Source organism: Meriones unguiculatus, chromosome 18 (assembly GCF_030254825.1).
Source record: "Meriones unguiculatus strain TT.TT164.6M chromosome 18, Bangor_MerUng_6.1, whole genome shotgun sequence".
Taxonomy (NCBI): Eukaryota; Metazoa; Chordata; class Mammalia; order Rodentia; family Muridae; genus Meriones; species Meriones unguiculatus.
Genome location: NC_083365.1, coordinates 17,782,451 through 17,805,000, shown reverse-complemented (window position 1 = coordinate 17,805,000; position 22,550 = coordinate 17,782,451). Strand labels below are relative to the sequence as shown.

General features: G+C 40.3%; 1 protein-coding gene across 3 annotated transcripts in view; it reads left to right on the top strand.

Annotated features, from left to right (window-relative positions):
• The window catches only part of Sema6d (semaphorin 6D), a 558,098-nt gene that overhangs the window by 45,210 nt on the left and 490,338 nt on the right, over positions 1-22,550 (top strand). The window contains exon 2 of one of the 3 annotated variants that reach the window (XM_060371732.1): positions 11,178-11,299. The exons of 1 other annotated variant lie outside the window; for it this stretch is intronic. The gene's annotated coding sequence lies outside the window, so the exon portion shown is untranslated. Of the gene's footprint in view, positions 1-11,177; positions 11,300-11,360; positions 11,380-22,550 lie in introns of those variants that run through there. One more of the 3 variants, XM_060371733.1, reaches the window with a different exon arrangement.

Genomic DNA, 22,550 nt, shown 5'->3' with positions numbered 1-22,550 from the left:
TCTCAAGGGCTCGGTATCTAGGCTTCTTCTGGTATGATGTAATTTGAGGTCTTTCTTTGTGGCCCTCAGGACATGGAGGAAAGGGGTGCTGGAGTTTATGTCCGGGACCCATGTTCAATATTGATGATGGTACAGTGCTCGTGCTTCAAGCCTGTGCTCTACCACTCGTGGTGTGTGGCCTGGGTGGAATATGTCATGCTTCGTCCTCAGCAGCTGCTCTCTTATCCCACCCGTTTGTCTGCTGGCCACACCCATGCTGTTTACTCTTTGGTTTGGTCTCTGCAGGAGCTTTCAGCTAATGGGCTGAGGCTCTGTCTCCTTAGTGTAAGATGCCCCCACACACCCCTCAGTCACCACAGACACACTGGTCCCCGAGCCCGCTGTAGCCCCCAAAAACCTCTGCAGTGTCTACATCCTCCCGTTGCTCATTGTGTTATACGTGGAACACGGTATGTTGGCGTGTTTGTCTCCCTTATGGAACTGTCAGCATATTAAATCCCTCACTGAATGCATATCTGGAAAATATCAGTTTCCAGATAAGTTTGAATTTTAAATACCTATTAAAAAGTTGTTAGTGTCTTATTAGTGTCAGTCTCAAGTAGGACATGAAACTGTCTTACATTAAAAATGAAACATTGTTTATCATAAGAAACTCAAATTTAACTGTACATTCTATGCTTTTAATTAGTTAGAAATTCTGGCAACTCTCAGATATGTTTTGACTTCAGGCCTTTTATAAAGCTATTGTTCTCCCTTAAGAATAGTTTTGAGCAGGGCTGGGGCGTTGGCTTGGTGGTATAGGACTTGTGGGGCAAGCCCAAGTCCCCGGGTTCAGGTCTCGGCTCTGGGAAAAAGAAGACTTGAATTGAGCGATCAGCTGAAGTTTTATCTGGTTACCCTTGTCTCACAGAGATACAGGGTGTTTTTCATTAATTTAAGCTCCTGCTTTTGTAATTTTTCACTGTGCCCATTAGTAAGATTTATATCATAGTTTTTGCTAACCCTGGATCATCATGGCTACATTTAGTCATCATTAGTCTGTAAATTCAAACAGCATTACTAAATGGCATAAAAGCATCTAAACGTCTACTCGTTGTCAGCTGGGTGAGGACAAAGGTTGGTTTGCTTCACCCTCCTCTGCTGTGTGTCCAGGAGCAGAGCACAAGCTCTAACCCCTGTACTTTCATCCTTCCTTCCACAGGCATTAGAGACACCGGGATTTCTTCCTGAGAACTCTGCCTGACTAAGTCAGTGGTTCTCAAGGTGTCCTTGGGTTCTGAATGAGCAACTGTCAGCCCTCCGCAGGAACTTGTCATTCATGCATGTTCTTAGGTCCCATCCAATCCTACCAGGGAGAAACCCCGGGTGGGGCCAGCAATCTAGATTTTAATCAGTGCTCCAGCTGGCCCTGATGCTGACTCAATAACCATCAGGAAAGACAATAGCTCCCTGAGCTTCTCTGTATAAAATACAGATGATTGATGCATGGGTAATTAGCATAATGCTTAAATGTACTCGCAAATAAATCTACAGCAGCAGTCAGATTTTAACAGTCATTCTCTCTGTTTATCTTTGTGTTCTCCTCTCCTATAGACGTCTTCCTACGATGCTAGCAACGTGTTTGTTTAACCCATTAGGTATGTGCAAAGGAGAAGGGCTTATTATTCACTTACCCACCCCTCACTCCCTCATTCTCATCCTTTCCTTTTTCCTCTCTCTGCCCACTGAAGACAGTGATCTTCCCAGAAGGCAGTTCTCCATCCTTCTCTGTCATGCCCTAGAATGAGCATCGCCAGGCTCAGCTGACAGTACTGAAACTTCTCAAAGCCCTGGGCCGCGGTGAACCTGATTTGCATAGCCTTCCCTGGCCCTCCAGCTTTAAAAAGGCCTCGTGATCAGAGCACCAAGTCTTCCTGGTCTCTGCTTGTTTCCAGGATTCTAGCCTCAGTATCCGACAGGAGGCCTTCCACGCACACATCACAGTCCCATCACAATGACTCCCGTCCCTCCCAGGTAGGGATACTTTTAAAGACACACAGATACTCAAGGAAATGAAATTTGACTCCTATACATTCCAGATTTGGCCATTTACTAAGAGCATAAATATGTAATCCATAATTACTTTTGCTTTCTCCATAGTGTAATTCCTCTGTTTTTTATTATATGGAACTGTGTTCCAGGAGTTTATCCCTTCAGGAGATGTCAATACCTACCCTGCTTTTGTTGTTTCTAAAATTCGAAACTGTGGGTTAGACATGAACAAGAATCTATCTTTGGAATTGATATTGGACAAAAAAAATTCTAAGAAGAAAATTCATCAAATTTAAAGGATAAAACTTTAGATGATTTTTGGTATATTTACAATGGCATGCAAACATAGGCACTGCTTAATTCCATAATACTCTCGTGACTCTAAGAGAAATCCATGCAATATGTTTCAGAACTGCAGTGATTTTCACCTCTGTGTAGTCCTAAAGAAACTGCTCATCTACTATCAGTTAATGAATATTTGTGTACTTTTATTCTAGTGTGTGTGTGGGGAGGGTGTCATGCACAATAATGTCAGAAGTCAGCCTTCCCCTTTATTTAAGACAGGGTCTCTTGTTTTTTCACAGTGTACACCAGAGGCCATGGTTCACTAGTTTCTAGAGATTGTCCTGTCTTCACTTCCCCCCTCATTGGAGCACTGGAATCACAGGAGTGCACACGAGGCATCTGGATTAATGTGGGTTCTAGGGATTCGAACTCAGGTCTCCTGCTTGCGCTGTAAGCAGTTTTACCCAGTGAGCCATGCCCTGGCCCCCATCTATAAAATATTTATCACTCAGCACTAATGAAAAGTAGTGTTTTGGTGGCATTTGTGGTGAAATTTGTGTGCATGTGTCCTTTGACACCCAGGAATGAATTTTGAGGACTAGTCAAGGGGTTTTCCTTCATGGCTCCACTAGTTTATATTTTCATGTGCAAAGAAAAGTTCCACTACTCCATATTATCTTTGACAGTGTGTATTTTGTGGGTTTTATATGTCTGACCAAACAACGTAGTAGACATGATGCTATGTGCATTACCATGAGTCTGAGCTGCAATTATCTAATACATGACATGAGGACTTGCAGCACCTTTGGATGTGCTTATTTTCATTGCTTCACATCTTGTATGAATGAAAATGACTTCCAATTCTTCCCACATTTGTATGTAGAGTGTTGCTGTTTTTATCGTTGGCATGAATAAGATCTAAAGGACTACCCTTCAGGCCAAAGTGAGACCATCGTTAGGGGTTCCGCTTGGCCTGCTCATGAAAGTTCATCACAGCTGGGCATTGTTGACGCCCATGGTGGTTTGTAGAAGATGCTCTCTACAAGTCCCTGAATTTGACTACTTGGTCTCTGGTTGCTGGCTGTTTGGGAAGGATTAGGAGGTATGCCTCTAGAGCAGGATGTGAGGCTTAAGGACTCATGCTATTCCTAGTGTGTTTTCTGCCTCTTCTGTTTGGAGCTCAAGATGTGTGTTTTCAGTCATTCCTTCTGCCATGCCTTTGCTCTGTCTTTATGAATTCTAACCCTCTGGAAAATAAGCCCAATTAAGCACTTTCTTTTATAAGTTGGCTGCATCATGATGTTTTATCACAGCAATTGAAATGTAACCAAAACAAATACTTACTTTACCTCCTAGAAGGAAGAAGAGTAGAGAGAATATGGGACTCTTATTTAAGTATCCAGTCACCCTTCCCAATCTGTTGCATGCAATTCTGTCTTCATTGCATGTGACCTTGGGTTCTTGGGGGAGGGACCAAACAATATATGAGAGAGAGGATGAGGGGAGAAAGCTCTATCCGTGCAGCCATGAGGAAGTCATCATCTCTGCTAGGTAAAGACATCCCAGTGTGGCTGCCTTAACATTTCCTATACTCCTACCCATAGCTCCATAAGCCTAATATATGCACTGGTTCCCTCAGTGAACTTTGGTGGAATGAGAACTTAGAAGGAGGGTAGGCCTTGTTAAGTTCTTCCCGTGGAAGGTCTCTTAGCTCAACATCCTTTACATAATCTCCAGACATGCCCCTATTAGTACCTAGTGTATAGTGGTTTTCTTCCATTTTACTCGTTGTGTTTTCTTCAGCAGTGTTCTGGGACTCGCTCACACAAACTTGTAATAATGAAGTCACTATATTTGTCCCTATGCTTTCTGCTGTCTTGTTTAGGAAACCGTTCCTTGCAGTCACAACAATTTGTATCTGTTCTCTTCAAAGAAGAGTGTGCTTTTGGCTTTTATATTTAGATATTTAACCTTAGTGCTGTGTGTGTTGGGGGGAGGATTTAAGGTAAGAGCCCAAACTCACTCTTTTTTGTGGATATTGAATGGATGCAGTACTGTTATTGAAATCCCATACTTGATTAAAAATCAGCTCATCATAGGCTTATGGTCTACTTGTTACTGGATCCTATGTACTGAGAATTTTGGAATTTTGGGTTATCCAAAAATGGAAGAATTTATAAGAATATGTTTTTGTTTTAGTCCAAAGTGTGAGAAATATGGGTCTGTTTCTCAGCATCTGACTATGATTTGCCTCTTGCTCTAGCAGCGGTGTGATTTTGCAATCTGCAGAGAGTTTCTGTAATTGTGTGATATTTGGAATTCCGAAGACTTTTTAGAGGGTACATAAGTGATAGGACCCTAAAAGGTAGGGTGTATTTTTTTGGGGGGGTTGGGGGCATTGTTGGTTGGTTGTGAGTTGCTCTTCATTGTGGTTTGTTTAGCAGTCCTATTCAAAGAAGAAACCAGAAAAAAAATCAGATAACCTCCTAGCAAAGATCAAATTTGCCCCAAGAAACTGGACACTCCTAAATAGCAGAAAGTAGTCTAACAACAATGTGACCCCTTTTCGACCCCTGACTTTATTCGGGATATTTTTCCTTTCCTCTCTATCTGTTTTTATCTCACATCTGGTGTTAGGAGGTTGAAAGGGGACAAGTAAAGGGATGGAGAATGGTGGAAGAAAGAACCCATAAAGTAGCAAAGCCCAGCTACAACCCTGCTCACCAATGCCATGTACATCTTGACCACACTGTAAGATTTGAAACAGAAAAAATGAAAGTCCTCTAAGCCTGGTTTTCATTTTTAGAATTGCTTGTCTATTATATTGTTTTGAATTTCCATGTCAACTTTAGGGTCACCTTGCCCCTACAGGAGTGACAGAATTTTGATGACAATTACATTATGTCTGCAGATCAATACAGGGAATGCAGTGACATCTTAATGCTATTGACTCCTTCAATTTGTGAACGTGGGTAGACTTTCCATTTTGTATAGAATTTAATCTCTTTCAATGACATTTTATTTTTAATATATGTCTTTGCCTCATTAGTTCAGTTTATTCCTAAGTATTTTTTTCCTTTCAGTACTAATTTCTTTTTCAAATAGTTTACTAATTATACACACATACATACATACACACACACACACACACACACACACATATATACATAAACATATATATATATATAATTTCAATTGTGTATTCTCCAATTTACGGAGTTCATTTTAGTAATTTCTAAAGAAAATAAAAGCTGGGAGAAAGGTACTCTCCAAGGGACATGCTCTACCCTGTATTTCTGGGGACCTGTAAGAGCATGCGAAGGCCTAGGAAATCCGTAAGAAGGCTAATGTGGCAACCTCTGGCCAGCTTCCAGGCCCTTCGAAAGTGGAAAGTTTAAAACAAAGACTAACGCACTGGCCCCTTTGTGTTTTGGACAATGTCTTGTGACAGTAAACAGCGTAGGTCACTTCCCAAGACTGGCTATCAAAGCAGGCCTCCCAGTCATCCTCAATGGGGGATTTTCCTTGTCAGTTTGTTCCTCCTAGAGCCATCTAGAGTCTCCCTCTAGAATGTAGAGTGTTGTTTTTGGGACTACTGTCAATGTGCCTAGCATGGGAGAAGACAGGGGGAGCTAAGGCACAAATTTGCACTTCCTAGCCAGTTTAAAAAAAAAAAAAAAGTTATGTAAAATTCTTTGTAATTTCCAGAATTTTCAAGTTGTGGATTCTCACAGTTTTCAGTAGATTTTTTTTTTAAGTTAGTTTCATGAAGGGGCGTTTTGGGGTTTCCCTAATTGGCCGTTCCCACATCTAAACCTGATAGCTGGAATAGAAGAGCAACCTCTTTTTGTGTTGCTGGAGAAACAAGTCATATCTGCTGACACTTACAGTGCAACCACACAGAGAGGTCACATAGGTGTCACGTACTGACACATACGTGGCAACCGCAGAGCAGGGCACACGGGACCCTTAGCTTTGTGACTAAGCTTTTCCAATGTTGAACACACAGAACTTTAAAGATTTGATGTCATGATTCAACACATTATACATCATTGATTTCATGACAATGAGCACATTTAATAACAAAATCACTAATGTATAGAGCACTTTTTAAATGTAAACGTTTTCATTATATTTATGAGTTTGTTTGTTTGTTCGTTTTTCTGTGTAAAGGAGTATTTTTTTTAACTTTTCCACATACAGGAAAACAATGAAGAATTAATTCTAACAGTTTTCTCATAAAACTCTGCCACTGAAAAGGCTATTAGAAAGAACATTTCACTCAAGTACATTTCACTATATATATATATATACATTTATATACATATATATGTATACATACACGCAATTTTATGTATAGGGTGTTCGGTGGCACATATGCTCATGCGCCATGCTTGGTGCCCTTGGATGCCAGAAGAGGGTGTTCCATTCCCTGAACTGCTATGTGGGTGTCAGGGACCTCTGAAAAAACAGCCAGTGTATTTAGCTACTGAGGTGTCACTTCAGCCCCTCAAGCACATTTTCTACGAGAAGGTCCTGCTATAGAGGTGACAGGCCAAAGCCAGTTCCACTATGAAAAGAATGAGAGCATGCTGAGAGACTGCTTGTTTTGACTATCTCCTCTAAAAGGAACACATCTCCTCTAAAAGGAAAAAAAAATAATACAGACTGTAGAGGAACCAGGACACACAGCATAATGTCAGAGGCAAGAGTCCACTCTGCCCACGGCTGTCCCCGAATCACATAGTATCTGACGCTCTCTGAAGCTCAGTTTGTGATATATTGGCTGCTGAGGCGGTGTAACAGTCATCATTGTTGGAGAATGGGCCCTGCACACTGGAATGAAGTCTTGGTACGGAGAGGAGTCGCATGAGGTTGTCTAGCGGTATGCCACTGTCCTCTTGTTGAACTACCCACGCAGCAGGATACTGTTGTAATGTGGTTCTTTTGTCATTGATATGTGTTCTGCCTGTGGCTCAGAGGCACTGCCTTGAATTCAAGACCTCTCTTAAAGATAATCGGGGAGCATTGACAGATGTACTTTCTGGAATCTTGGCCAAGTTCTGAGTATGGCCAGACTCATTTTTTTTTTCCTTTGGCAGAGCTCGTGGAATTTCATGTTTGGTGTTTTGCGGGCCGACCACCACGTCTGTCCACATAAAGCAGACACTGTATTGCTCTGCATTTTGTATTGTCTGTCCACCTGCTTATCACAGCGTCCTTCCAGGAACAACTGATCAGCCTCAGAGGTCAGTTGCCAGAGATGTAGAGCAGGCCGCCTGGATAAAATACTTATCTTCATTTGCCCCTTAAGTAGTACTCAGTAGGGAGGCGGGAAGCAGTTTGTAAAGATTACTGGATGAGGACTGAGGGGTAGGAATATTAGTCCCAACTCTGTCTCTGAGTTCGGTGGCCTCTGCTGCTTTTTAATTGGCTTGGTTTTATGGACCTTCTTCTGCAAAATGTACCAGATCACGGACATGGCGAGCATGCTGTGCAAACTGAGAAGCCTTCTTAGAGTTGCTTCGGGCCGTGCTGGGATGTGAGATGAGGACTGGATAGAGGGGCTCTGCCTACTCCTTTCAATCAAAACTGCTTAAATTCCCTTGTTTTATACATTTGGGATTCTAGTACAAAGCTTTCTGAGGAAAGAGTCTGAGGCCTTGAGAATCTGTTTCTGGGAGGCCGCTCTTGCATATCACCGTGTGCCATTATTGTGTACACCAAGACTGTGCAAGCCAAAATCAACACGAATCCGAGAGTAGCAACTCAAGAATCGCCCACACCTTTTCAGAAAAAATAATGCTAAGGAAAGGATTCTGGGGCGAAGTAGTGTGTGCTGTGTGCTTGTCAAGTGTGTGTTTATTGATAATGGTGATGACATAAGCATCCTGACAGTAGCTAGATATTTTTGGTGTATTCATGTTCTTTTTTGCTGTAGTGCATTTTTTATTTTTGTCATATTTTGCCAAACAATAAATAAAGAAGGCATTAATATTCATGAGCTGTTGCAGGAAGAAATTGTTGAGTTTATTTTGCTCTCAGGGACACAGCCTACTGAAGAGAAGAGGCTGTAAGCTTGTAGATGGAGAATAAAATAGTAACGATGATAACAGTGATTTGCCTAATTCTCCAGGGCACATTAGAAGCATGCAGAGTTTCCTGGACTCATTTATGATGGTTAAGCATATGGCAGTGCCTCATAGCTCACCTTTATATGCCTTGATTTGAGCCCCAGATTGTACCTGAGACTGTCCTAACTGTCTCACACAAAGCAGAAACTTGAACTTGGATGAAGAGCCAAAAGAACTCCTTACCATTCTAATAGAAGTCACTGCTAGCTGTCAGTACCTCTGTGTTCCTCAGTAGATTTTGCTTACCTCAAAGAAAAGGAAACTGTGTTTTCCAAAGTGTACATCCTAGTATTTTGCACATGCTCGAAGTTTTGTGCACTTGTCGAGGCAACAACTACATCTTAATGTCAATTAGTGTGCATTCTTGTAGAAGCCACTTAGGTTTTTCAGCCTTGGAATGCTGTCTTCTTTGCTTACATTGATGATGGGGCCAGACCCTGCCTTGGAGCCTACTCAAAGTCAATTGACGAGGCAGGAGAAGAATTATCATTTTAAGCAACAGTGAAGGCATGTTCTTTAATATGCCTTAATATTTAGAAATGAATAAAAAAAACTCAACTGAGAAAGTTGGTTTTTAAACATGGTAAAACTTTCATCCTTCAACATAATTCCTACCCCCACCCCCATTCTCCCTGCTTTATTCTTAAGAGCGGCTAGAGTTAGATATGAAGAAGGTGCTGTCTTTAGAGTACAGGCCTTAGCCTCAGGTCTCTTTTTGGCCACTCGATCTGTATAGTGCAGAGTACCGAACCGTGCTTATGAGCCCCCTTGTTGGAGACAATCTCCCTAGATTTGAAATCCGAATTTATCAGCTGGGAGTCCTGTGAACTTGTATTTCTCTAATATCTCATGCATCAGCTTTCCATGAGTAAATGTATGTGATACTAATACCTACTTTATAGGGATCTTTGTTAATGTTTATGTACACAGGTAATGTGTAGGCACAGATTTGGTAACTGGCCCATTGTAAATCCCGTACTAGTGTTCCTATGACCGTTATTTACCCATCTAAGCTTCAGCTACTTCATCTCTCACGTGGAGTTGTGACGAGGACACTTTCAGGTTACAGGGGAATTGGAATGACTCTTTTGAAGTCCTCCGTACACCACAAGTATTTGGTAAATCAGAACTGTCATTTTTATGTGGGGGTTATTCTAAAGGCTGACCTGGATTACATGTTGTATGGCTGGAATAAGCCTGGTGTCTTTTGCACACAGTGCTTTGCCTCCACTCCACCCCCCCCAAAATAAAAAGAGACACACACACGGTCCTCTTGGTTCGTACCACTTCAGTTCAGGACTTCTACCAGGAATTGTTTCTCTGACAAACAGACAGGTGCTAGTCAGTTTGCTGGTTGGCATTTGCCACTGAGGCAGAGTTGGCAACTTGTGGATTTTTGACTCAACATCTGAGCAAGGACCCTGATATGGTACCCAGGGGTTGATTATAGCCTGCCCACTAAATATAGACACATTTTTGCCCCTTCCATGGCTTTCATATTCATCTTTAGCAGCACATGGAGCAGTGATGGAGTTGCAATGAGGGTTAAGTACTCAGGTGCAATAAGGCACTGGGCCCTGAATCTCTAGTTGCATAGAAAGGTCTATTCTCCTCCACCTCATCTGTCATATCAGTCCTTTCCACTATATTCCCTTTAAGAAATCATTTACATAGGCAACTCAGTCTCCAAGTGGGTGCCCTAGTATGGAGAGCAGGGCACCCACATATCTCTGACATGAACTCAGTGGCCAGAAATTTGATCACCTCCCTTCGGGGGAAGAGGGCCACAGAGGAATTCAATGCAGCCAATCCTGATGAGACATGATAGGCTAGGGTCAGATAGAAGGGGAGGAGGACCTCCCCTATCAGTGGATTAGGGGACATGGAAGGGAGGGAGGGTGGAACTAGGAGGAGATTTGGGAGGGGGCTACAGCTGGGATAAAAAGTGAATAAATTATAATAAATAATAATAAAAGAAAAAAGTAAACAACAACAACAAAAGAAAGAAATCATTTATAACCTCAGCCTTATCACAATATGACATTAGAGAGTCTGGGCAACTTCCTGATTTGGCATCCATGTGGCTGTTTTTGAATCTTGATTTCTCAAGTCATCATAGAATTTAGGCCAAAGAAACAGTATTCTAATACTGCTGCATATGAGCATTTATATTCTCAAAATTAGTTAAAGCAGATTGTTTTATACAGAAAAGGCAGATACTTGAAATGTGCACATGATTACCACTTGCCAAAAATTCAAATTCATTGCTTAGTCATGGCCAAACATTTTGAGATCATCCAAGGATTTACAGAAAATTAATCCAATTATATGGATATATTTCCTTTGTGATTCCTATTGATGACTGTTTGGGGAAAATAGAATATTGAAAACATCAATATGGCTCAGAGAGAGAGCTTTTAAACCAGAGCATTATGAAAGGTTCGGCTATAATCCATTCAGAAGTTCTGAAAGGTAGATTGGATATATGCTTTGGGTTTAGCCACTGAGGAAATTAAAACACCAAAAGAATGAGAGGTTCATCTATCTCCCAGCAAGGCAAGGACACAGCCTGGAATAGAATGCAAATGACAGTGTTCTCTGGACTTACATAGAACAGTGTGCCAGCCCAAAGGTGTGTTTAGAAAACACATCCAGAGTTAAATGGTCCTGCTGGAGGATATTTGTCTTGTTATCATTCAGTATCCCATTCCTATCTAATTTTGGTAGGTGCTAGAAGAACAACAAAGCATCCGGAATAAAAAAGTACCTTGGAAACCAGAGGCCATCCCTAGACATCAACAAAGGAAACAGCAGGAATCAAAGGAGGAAAAGGCCATACCCACCTGGAGGTATGTGTGGCCGCCATTGCCATGAGGCTGAGTGCATGCTATCACCATTTACATCTTTACAGAGTTGGAATTGACCCAAGGTGAATTCATCATGCTTGTTTGTTCATCTTAAGTCTGGAAGGTCGTTTTTGTCTTCTTGCTGCTATAGTAAAATGTGTTCATCTTTCTCTCTCCCACTCCCTTGTCCCCTTTTCCTCCATCCTAGCTGATTTGTATGTATTTTGCTTCTGAATAAATTCTAAGGCTCTTGACAGAAAATATTTCATAAACTAAATTAAGCTTGATTTGGGTTATATAAGCAGGAAGAAAGGAGAGGGTGGGAAAAGGAAGGTGAGGGTGAGGTGAAGGATATAGAGAAAGAAGGATAGAGAATGGGGTTGGAGAGAAAGAGGAGGAAGAGGAGAAAAAGAAAAGAAAATTCTGGGGGGGGGAATAACTATTAAAAACGAACACTGGAGAATAAACACTGCTTATCAGGCATGTTTCCCCGGCTCCAAGGACATTACACGTGATTGTCACACACTTTCTCATAGTCTTCACCCTGAACAATTTATGTCAATGAATGTAGTACAAGTTGTTCAGAAAATTCTGTAACACATTAGTATCATCTTTGTATGTCCCTGACCCTGGTCCTCTGAGTTCCTAGAGGGTCAGACTACCAGTACTGACCAAAAGATTCCAAAAAAAGGAACTGGTGTCTAAAGTTAGGTTTCTAGGAGTAAAAATTCCAATTTTGTTAATTTGTTCCTCTTGTGGCTTTGGGCACATCATTGACCACATATACCTTTAAAATGGCATAAACCAGTTCTTTCTTCATAGTTTTGTTGTAACAAAACTAATTTATTTAACAGCATGATGGGAGGTAGTACAGGAAGATTAAGTGCCAATAGCGACAAGGAATTACTATTTGTGTTCTTATTATTAAAGAATCCAGACCCGAATCTTTGGAGATGCCAATCTATTCTGGCTCGGCTGGCCATGATTGCACTGGTAGTTGCTTTACCAAGGCTGTGAACAGCGCTGGGATGTTCAGAGCTGAGCTGTTCAGGCATAATTCTCTTCCCAGTTGTGCCTTTGTTTTTTTGCATAATGCCATAGACCAGGGTCAGGATCAATCAAGTAAGGCTTCGTACTAATGACTTACGGTTGGTGTGCAAGGAGGAAGGAGCCATAGGCCATATGCATATGTGTGCAGACTTTGGGGGGTCAGGTTTGAAGTTTTGTTAAATCTGCAAAAAATAACAGATATTGAGTTAAATTACAATCTAATGACAGTTTTCTCTGGGGCCTGAAGGAAAAAAGGTTACTGGCGTCCTTATGTCTAACTAAATGCTGGGTCGAAACACATCTAGTTTTAAATAATATGGTTCTTCACTATGAAAGCAGTCTCCAACAATAATATAAAAATGATTGGAATATTTAGAAATAGGTGAAAGTTAAGTTCTTTTAAGTAAGAATGCACCTGACTTTGTTTATATCATTCACGTAAATACATTATGCATAGTATAAATGTATACATATATATTTAGAGCACTGAGATTAAAACATTACACAGCAGTCATGGTCTTTAGAGATTTTGAGCATGAATGGCTTCAGGATTGCTAAATACATGTGATGTTCTCAAGGCCTTACAATATGAACTTTTAACATCTTGGAAACACCGACAAGCACTTAGCACAAGAAGCTCTATGAGTTGCTTGAGAAATTGGAACTGTCAGGCTGAAGTGGTGTTTGAAATTTGGGAAAACAGCTGGTGAGAAATGCAACTTTAATGTAATAGGGAGAAGATCATTCAAAGTAGATGAAATGCCAAAGAGTAACATGCAGATCAGGACATTACACCATTGAATACCCAGGCTGGTGGACAGATTGTCTTTTCTCCGCTTGAAATTTTCTTGCCTCTAAAGGCATCTGCTTGAAAGCCGGGTATTTGGTGTGATCTGTATCCTATTTAACTAACTTCTTACATTGTCATGGTTTGTGTTAAATTTTAAGAGCCTGGAATTTTCATAGTTCCAAGAAGAACTATGCAGAAATAAAAAAGAAACAGTCCCTGATGGTTTTACCAGACCCAACACCATAGGGAGAAGAAGTCCTGTGAGAGGAAGGAACGGAAGCTTTCTGGAGCAGATTCAAGGCAGTATAGTTACAGTTGATCTAAAACAGACGATAATGATTAGGATTTGAGACATACCAGCTAATGAGAAGAGCTGGCTTTAAAACAATATGAGAATGCTTGTAAACAGCTAGGAAAGGCCATAAGCAGGCCAGATTGGAGACATGCCAATGAATGCCAAGTGCAGAACCTTTCTGAGACAGGACTGAACATGATTAGAGGGTCAAGGTGTGTTCATACTGCTTCAGGCAAGATGGCTTGAAATAGGAGATGGGTTCTTGTGGCTTCTGGTGTGGGGTTCTCCCTGTATAAGTGGTGATGACTGAGCCTAGGAAGGAAAGCAACAGATGTGCTGGAAGTTCTTAGAGAAGGGATTTCATCCATCTAAGTAAATGATTGATCTACTCTTCCTTTATTTTTTTTATCAAAATGTTTTGAACATCTATCATGTCATTGTAAGCATTCTTTATCCATACTATTGATATACTAGTGGGCAAACCCAACAATAATGAACACCTGCAGATAGATTACAACCTGAAAAAACATGCAGATACATATATTTTATTATAACATGCCATGCTAAGTGGGGTAAAAAAAATCATAAGTCAAAGGACGTATTGCAGGCACGTGGATGTGCTAGCATAAATGTTACATATGGGAGGAATGGGAGCGAAGACCCAACAGTAACCTGACAAAGACCCAAAGGGCAAACACTGTCTGAATACTGATCTCAGTCAGCCACAAACTTGCAGAATAAAAGGGTCACAGCAGCAGAGAATATGAGTTAGACAGGTCTACCATCAGAGATGTATAGATTTGATTCACATCCACTGATTAAGAATTTGTGGCTTTTGCCAATGTTATTTGCACCTTGATTCAATATTTGCAGAGGAGAATATCTTTTTTTGAGTTCAAAAAAATTGTGCATGAAAATAAAGACTTTTTTCATCTCAGTAGCATTTGTTGTAAAGACAGTTTCCAATTTTGTTTTGTGTAATCAACCCAACAACCTTGTAATAGATTCTGTTACTACCCTCATTATTTAGATGTGCAAGTTTGGGTACCAAAAAAAGGAAAGCAATTTTGTTCCATTTGCACAGTTTAGTGACAGAGATACATTTCAAATTCCCAAGTTGCTTAACTGCACGAACTAATTCTAAACATGGCCTGGCCCTACCACAGCATTTGGAAGATTTTCTGTCATCATTGATGAAGGAGCTGGAGCAGGTCACCCCTTCACATCATCCAGTTCCTATGTTCTATGATCAGAACGCACTGTGAGGAAGTGAACCTTGCATGAGCAGTTAGGACAGGGCATCTGGAAGGCACAGTCTGGCTGTTTGGGATGGCAGCTCTGGGTACAGCAGAGTGCCATAGATATGCCTGATGTTGTAGCTTCTAAGGGAGATGGCATTGCCTCTGTAGTGAGGGCCCATCCTGTTGCAAACCATCTCTCAGGAGCGTGCCAATTTTGCACAAGCTGAACATAAAATATTGTTTTTATAGATATATTTATGTCCTGGACATTAAATACAAAAAATAAAAAAAGAAAAGAAAATTCTAAGCACAAAAATAAATGCGAACATAGGAGAGGGAATATCTGTTAAGATATTTCTGTGTGTGTGGCAGGGTTAGGTATATGGTGGTTACACACAGAACCTCATAGAGTGGAGGCACTCACGAATACTTAATACAGATGAGGCACAGTTCATGCAGCTGAATGCTCACGAGACACGTCAGCTGCGAGGGCTTAGAACATGTCTGCTGCAAGCTCAAGTTTCAGGGTGTGGTGCTGTTTGCTATGTAGCTACGTGCCAACCTTGGCTATGCAATGGAGAGATCTAGGTTTTAAAGGCAGCGTTAGCCGGGATTCCCTGTCCTAGATGACAGGATCTGCTGGAGTGGAAGCCATAGTGATTTCACACTCAACCCTATATACAAACATCTCAGGAAGTAGGGCAGATGACTGCTAAATCTGACATTCCATGTTGTAAATCAATGGAACAATGAGAAAAGCGTCAGGCACTTAAGAGCTTAATTTCCTCACCAACTCTTCAAGTCTCCCATTGCCGTTGAAGTTTTGATCATTTTGAATGAGTATTAGTCTACAATACTTTATGGGGATCTCTACTGTCTTGAGCAAATCACAGCAAATATAACTTAGCCTTTAGCAATTAAATGTAGTCCCTACAGACATTCACTGTTCCAGCCCATGTAAACACTGGTGCTTTCTGAGCATTTGGTTTTATTTTGTTGTTGTTGTTGTTTATTATTATCATTTACTACAATTTATTCAATTTGTATCCCTGCTGTGTCCCCCTCCCTCATCTCCTCTGAATCCCTCCCTCCCTCTTTTCCCCCTATGCCCTTCCCCTAGTCCACTGATAGGGAGGTCCTCCTCCTAGTCTATCTGATCCTAGCCTATCAGGTCTCATCGGGGCTGGTTGCATTGTCTTCCTCTGTGGCCTGGCAAGGCTGCACACCCCAGGGAAAGGTGATCAGAAAGCCTGCCTCTGAGTTCATGTCAGAGAAACCCCCTGCTCCCCTTACTAGGGACCACACTAGGAGACTGAGTCTATGGGCTGCATCTGAGCTGGGTTTTAGGTCCTCTCCATGCATTGTCTTTGTTTGGAGTATCATTCTCTTCAGGGCCCCAAGAGCTCAGGTTTTTTTGTTTTGTTTTGTTTGACTCTGTTGGTCTCCTTTTGGAGCTCCTGTCCCCTCCAGGCCTTTCTATCTCCCCCTTCCTTCATAAAATGCCATGCATTCTGCCCAAAGTTTGGCTATCAGACTCTGCTTCGATACATTGATCAGTAGTCTTTCAGAGGCCCTCTGTGTTACGCTCCTGTCTTGTTCTCTGTCTTTTCCTGAGCCCTTGGTTTTAAATTGGGCTTTTCTATATAACAGGAAACAACCTTAACAGCTGAGTCTCCTAAACTTACAAACTTCCATCTTTGATTATTTTTTGAGCGCTCTCTTTGTAAGCATTTCTCTCACTTCTTGCTTGACAATAGGACATGCCACTTTGCTGAATGCTAGTTCCATTTTTCCTTCACAACTTTTAACTCATTTTTTATTCTTGGGTGCTAAAAGTACATGGAAAATTAAGCTTCTTTTTCAGTTAGAATTAAATAAGAAAAATAGATCTGGTTTTCATTGGGCTGTTATTTTGACACCTGTTTTTTGCTTAGAAGAATCTTCTTTGGCTTGTGGCTATTTTAAGTCCACAATAGCAAACCAGCTGACTTATCATTTACAGGATGCTTCACATTTTTTTTCAGAACAATGCCATAACTTGGAACCATTTGCTCCCTGTGTTAATTCTATCATTTTATACACTTATGAAGTCTAAAAGGCCCAAGTCTCCATCCTCAACAAAGAGAAAGTACTAATGCTCCATCTTTTACTGCTTGGTTCCCAGTCTGATGTAGTTCCTGGCCTACCATGTGAAGACTCTGGGCAGTTAAAACCCAATTTATCCCATAGCAGAGTCTGATGATGTCGCAGATGATGAAAGGATTGATAGAATCTTTAGAGTTGGGCTATTAGTCTCACATACTTGGAATCACAGAGAGCAAAGAATATAGATACACATATGTACATTGGCTAGAGGTTCCAGAATAGAGATGATGAAGCAACATCATACAAAACCAGAAAGAAGGCCAGCAGAAGACAGATAAACATCATGAGGTGTTACTATTTACCAGTATGATTGTGTGTCCACTCTAGCTGAAGTAAATATGAGAGTTTTATTCCTAAATGACTAAACAAACAGGAAAGCTAATTCACTGTATATTTTATGTACAATGATAATTTGGGGTGTTTTAATGAAAAATATCCCACATAGGATCAGATATTTGAACATTGTCCTTACCAGCTTCTTGAAGGAACACCAGTATTTCATTAACAAAAATCGAAGTAACAAACTCAGAGTAGCAAAAGTACAGGCCATCCCCAAACACCCTGGGACTGTCAACCAATACAGCAAGAAGGCAAGAGAGAAAGACTCCAAGTGGGGATTCAAACAGGATATAATTTTCATCATGCTCCCGGATTGTAAAGCACAGTCACTACAATGAGTGAGGTCCTGTCTCTGAGGACTTGGTCGTGTGGCAGGTAAGTATCTGTGAAGCTGAGCATGCAGAGTGTAAGTGGCAGTCTCTCCAGTATTTATAATACGCTAGCAAGGGAGAGATTACCACAAGAGGAACGTACAAGATTACTTTTGCATCAGTGGAAGTGTGGACACCAAGCACAAAAGTGAAGACAGCCATGGAATGTTCAATGCCCCCAAATGCTCATAACCGATTTTTAAAATTACAAATGCTGAAAGAAAACATTTTGAATACATCTGTGGGAGGGTGGTTCACTTGTTTGTTTAAAAAAAAACTTCCCTCGCATACTGGAAGTTGTTGAGAATGAGTGACAGTTCCTTTAAATAGCGTTCGCTACGACCCCTCAGTCAGGCAGAATGGTATCTTCAAGCAGTGGGAGAAATAAACAGATCCCACTGTGCCCTGAAGGTTTGCCATACAAAGTCTACAAAGTCGGATGAGTTGCCCAGGGCCACTGCTTAGGGTTCTCTTTTGTCATTTACCCAGTGGATTCTTGACAGCATTGTGGGAACACCAGTTTAAGTGGGCACCATGATTTTACCTTCAGTATTTTTCTGTAGTATTCTGATGGTGATGAAGAGATTTCATGGGGAGAATGCTGTAGGTGGCAGCTGTCTAGCTGGAAAGGTATGATGTCAATGATGAAGCCACCTGTTTCACATTTACTTGATGTTTTCCACCTAGAAGCCTAGAAGCATCAGATCAAAACTACCCAAAATCTTGTTCACAAGCCTCCCCACAGGGAACAGATATAAAGGGAGTGTCAGAAGGTTCCAGAAACACCCGTGACAAGAAAACTTGCAATTAAAATCAGTCAGAGGCCCTTTCTATATTGCAAGCAGGATTCAGTTAGTGCAGCGTTAGTGATCCAGATTCCAGCAGCATGCCCAAGCTGCCAAACATCTTGTGCTTCGTGAGGAAAACTCCTTATGAGAAGATCTGTAGCCCCAGTGCATTCCACCCCATTCTCGTTTTTAGAACATAATACGTGTTATCCACTGCCCATTCTCGGCATCCACAAAGCCTACAGATGACTGGGATCCCAGCCCCCAAACCGTAGAAGATCACATTTCCTCAGATATGCCAGGCTTGGTCTTTCAATGATGTACGACGATTTCTAGTTCCCTTCCTTACCTGTGTACAAGGGACTGAAGGTTCCAATAATCCTTAACAGTTTCACATTTCATTGTTCTTTTCAAATTTGTAATCATGATATTTTAACCAACATTTTTTAAAGTTCTGGCAATATACATCAATGGAAAGAAAATAATGTCTATAAAATAATGTCTATACAGTCATCTGAGTTATTTTTCATGATTTTCTTCCATGTTTTTATTATAGCTACTTAGAGTATGTAATCAAATCTTATTCGGGTTCAAATTCCCATTCCCTGGGGCTATAGTAACTATCTCTCTGTATTTATTAGTCATCTGCAGTGTGTGTGTGTGTGTGTGTGTGTGTGTGTGTGTGTGTGTGTTTCAAGACAGAGCTTCTCTATGTATCCTTGGCTCTCCTGGACTCACTCTCTAGACCAGGCTGGCCTTATAAATATCCACCTGCTCTTGCCTCCCCGAGGGCTGGGAATACAGGTGTGTGCCACTGTGCCCAGTTCTGTATGCCATTTTTAGTAAAATATCTTATCATTTTGATCATTTACTAATTCCATTTTTAAATGTTTTACTATTGAGGTTGGGATTTTTTTGTGCTTTTTAAATAGTAGACCTTTTCTGTATATGTAACTGAGAAATATAGGCTCTTAGTAAAAGCTTGTCCTTTGGTCCTCTTTAGTTGACCTTTCATGGGAAAATGTTTTAAAGATTTAATTTATTGTTTATGGATGTTTTTATGTGTCTGTGGACATGCATGAGGTACATGGACATTCGGAAAGAATGGCAAGATCCCCTAGAGCTAGAGTGACAGGCAGTTGGGAGCTCCCCACGATGGGTGCTGGGAACTTAACTGGGCACATCCAGTGTTCCTCACCTCTGAGATATCCCTCCCTGTCTTCCAACAAACATTATTTTTTTTTACATTTATTAGTAAGTTTTAAATTTTATCAGACTTTTTTTAATAACTTTTTTGAGTTCCTAAGCCTTGACTTACTTGGTAGTTTTGCATTTTATGTTTAAATCTGTGCTCCATTTTGAGACAATTTGTATAAAGTTAATGTTTAAGCTGAGGTCCGTTTTATTGGGTTCTTCATAGACCACTTGTTGCAAAAAAACTTTTCCTTCCACAGACTTTCTGTTATGCCCTTCCACAGATCATCTGAACGTGTTGGAGTCTGTTTCTGAGTTTTCTATTCTGTTCCATTGACTTTGTATGCCTTTTCCTCAACCATGCCACAGTTCTGAGTTGTATTGCTGTAACCATTACTCTCAGAGACATCTATTATTTCAGTTATTTTAAGGATTGTGTCCTATGATGATAAAGTATTTTTTTAAAATTATGACTTTCGTAGAAATTACATTGAGTTCATAAGCCACCTTGAAAATCTTGAATCTCCACCCCATGATAAGTTCGAATCTGTGAACATGATGAATCTTCCAGTTTCCTCACCATTTTGTAATTTTTATCACATATTCTCATAATAGTTCTATTAAATATATTTTTTTCTGAGCAATTACAACATATTTTATGAATTAAAGTTTCTGCATTTGTTGTTACCCTACTTTAAAAGGCAGCATTTGTGCTAACTTGACAACTTACAGCCTTGATGAAATAATTTTTTAATTATACTTTATTTACTTTATATCCCCCCTCTAGTTCCCTCCCTCCTCCCCTCCCAATCTCTCCCTTCCTCCCCCTTCTCCACACACTCCCCTCCCCAAGTCCACTGGTAGGGGAGGGTTTCTTTTTCTTCCTTCTGATCCTAGTCTGTTAGGTCTCATCAGGAGTGGCTGTATTGTCTTCTCTGTGGCCTGGTAAGGCTGCTCCCCCCTCAGGGGGAGGTGATCAAAGAGCAGGCCAATCAGTTCATGAAATGCTCAATTCCCACTCCAAAATAATTCTTTAAGAGTGTCCCAGAGGTTCTGGACTTTCTCCTGGGTAATCATATCATTTTAATATGGACAACATTATTACATTTTACTCTTTGTGAATCTGTTTATTTTTCTTCTCTTAGTTTTCTGTCTAGAGCTTCTAGCATCGTGCTTAATAATAACAATGGAGGCTGAAATGTCTTGTTTCTAAAGAAGGGAGAATGTTCTGTCTCCTGTCATTAAAAAATTACGTCAGCTTGCAGTTATCAATAAATGTTCTTTAGCAAGTAGAGGGAGGTCCCCTGCAGCATCACATTTATCGTGAATAGGTGCTGAGTTTTGTCAAATAATTTTCGGTGTTGATTGACAAGTGTCTCTAATTTCTGTTCCTCAGAAAGTGGATGAGTAAGTTTTGTGTTTCATTTTATAATATAAGTGGCCTAACTTATCACTTTGTAATGACATAATTATTTTATATATTACTGAATTTGCTTCTTCAAATTTTGCTTGGGACTTTTGTGTTTAATTTTGGGAAATTATCACTCTCTAGTGTTCCTGTGTACTGTGAGGGCAATGCTAGCAAGCACATAAAATGCTGCACTTTATGTGAAATTATTCTTTCATTCTCTTATTTCCTGAGAGGCTTTTATGAAACAGGTTGAAATTCTCTTGCAAATAATCTTCAAAAGTCAGTGAAGTCATCTGAGTTTTGAGATTTATTTTCCTAGAGTTTTTCACTATGGATTTTTTCCAGGTTATGGAGCCTTTCAGATTATTTATTTGCTCTTAGTTGACTTTTAGTAGCTTATATATTTTAGAAAAGAGTCCATGTCTCTTAAGTTATTAAATTTATCCCACCCACCCTCCTTCATCTCCCATTCCTAATAATATGATTTATCTCTTTAACTTTTTCCTCTCCTTTGTTCCCCCGTCCCTGTATTTAGGATTTGTGTCTATTCTTCTTTTATTAATATAGCCTCTTCAAGTAGAAACTTAAGTTATTAACTTGAGGTCTTTGCTTATAGCAAATGTAAGCATTCAATGCTGTGATTTTCCTCATTATCACTGAGTAAGATGCCACCATGTCGATACACATTTTTTTTTTTTTTTACTCAGTTATATGTGGCTTACATAGACATCTTGATTTGTCTGTACATTATGTGAAATGGTATTGTTTAGGGATATTTTCCCTATTGTTTTTCTTAATTTGTGTTAAGAGAGAGACACTATATGTGGTTTCAATTCTTCTAAATCCATGAAAGATATTTCAGAGGGGGCACTTACTCCATGTTGAATTTGAACTTCAGGGAGTTTGTTGTTAGCAGCGTGTGGTCGGGTGCCATTTTTACAGATCCGTACGACATCCTCTTCGTTTTCCTTGGTACATTTCCATCATGGATTAAGTAGTCATTTACATGATAGCATAATGGATATGGTGGCTAATCCAGCATTTTGATATGCAAATATACGAGTTTAGCCTTTGATGACTAGAGAGCCATGCCTCAAAATAAACCCAAACAACCATAGCTTGTTGTGATGGTTAAATTAAGTGTCAATAGAACTGAGTTAAAGATACTTAAATGGCATTCATGTGTGTTTGAAGGTGCATCTGGAAGACAAGTGCATGTGAAACAGTAGATGGAATAAAATTAAAGAAATCCTCTCTAGTGTAGGTAGACATTATCCAGTTATTGAGGGCCTAGGTAGAATAGAAACATAGGGGATATTAAAGTTTAAATAGGCTCTATCTGTGTGACGTGACATCCATCTTTTAATCCCCTTAGGGGGAATCTTGGCATTTTCGGGACTTTAGATTCATTAGTTTAGATCTGTATGTTACTAAGAGCCCATGACTGAGGAACCATTGGTTAATACTGTTTTTGCAAACTGTAACCCTCCATGAAAAATGAAGTGGAATTTCTACTTATTTTCTACTGTTATCTTGTGCTGCGATTTTCTATAACATTTCTAAGCTTGTGATTTTATTTTAATTTTCAGTATTTAGCTATATTTGGTGCTGTCTGCACTTGACTTTCTTT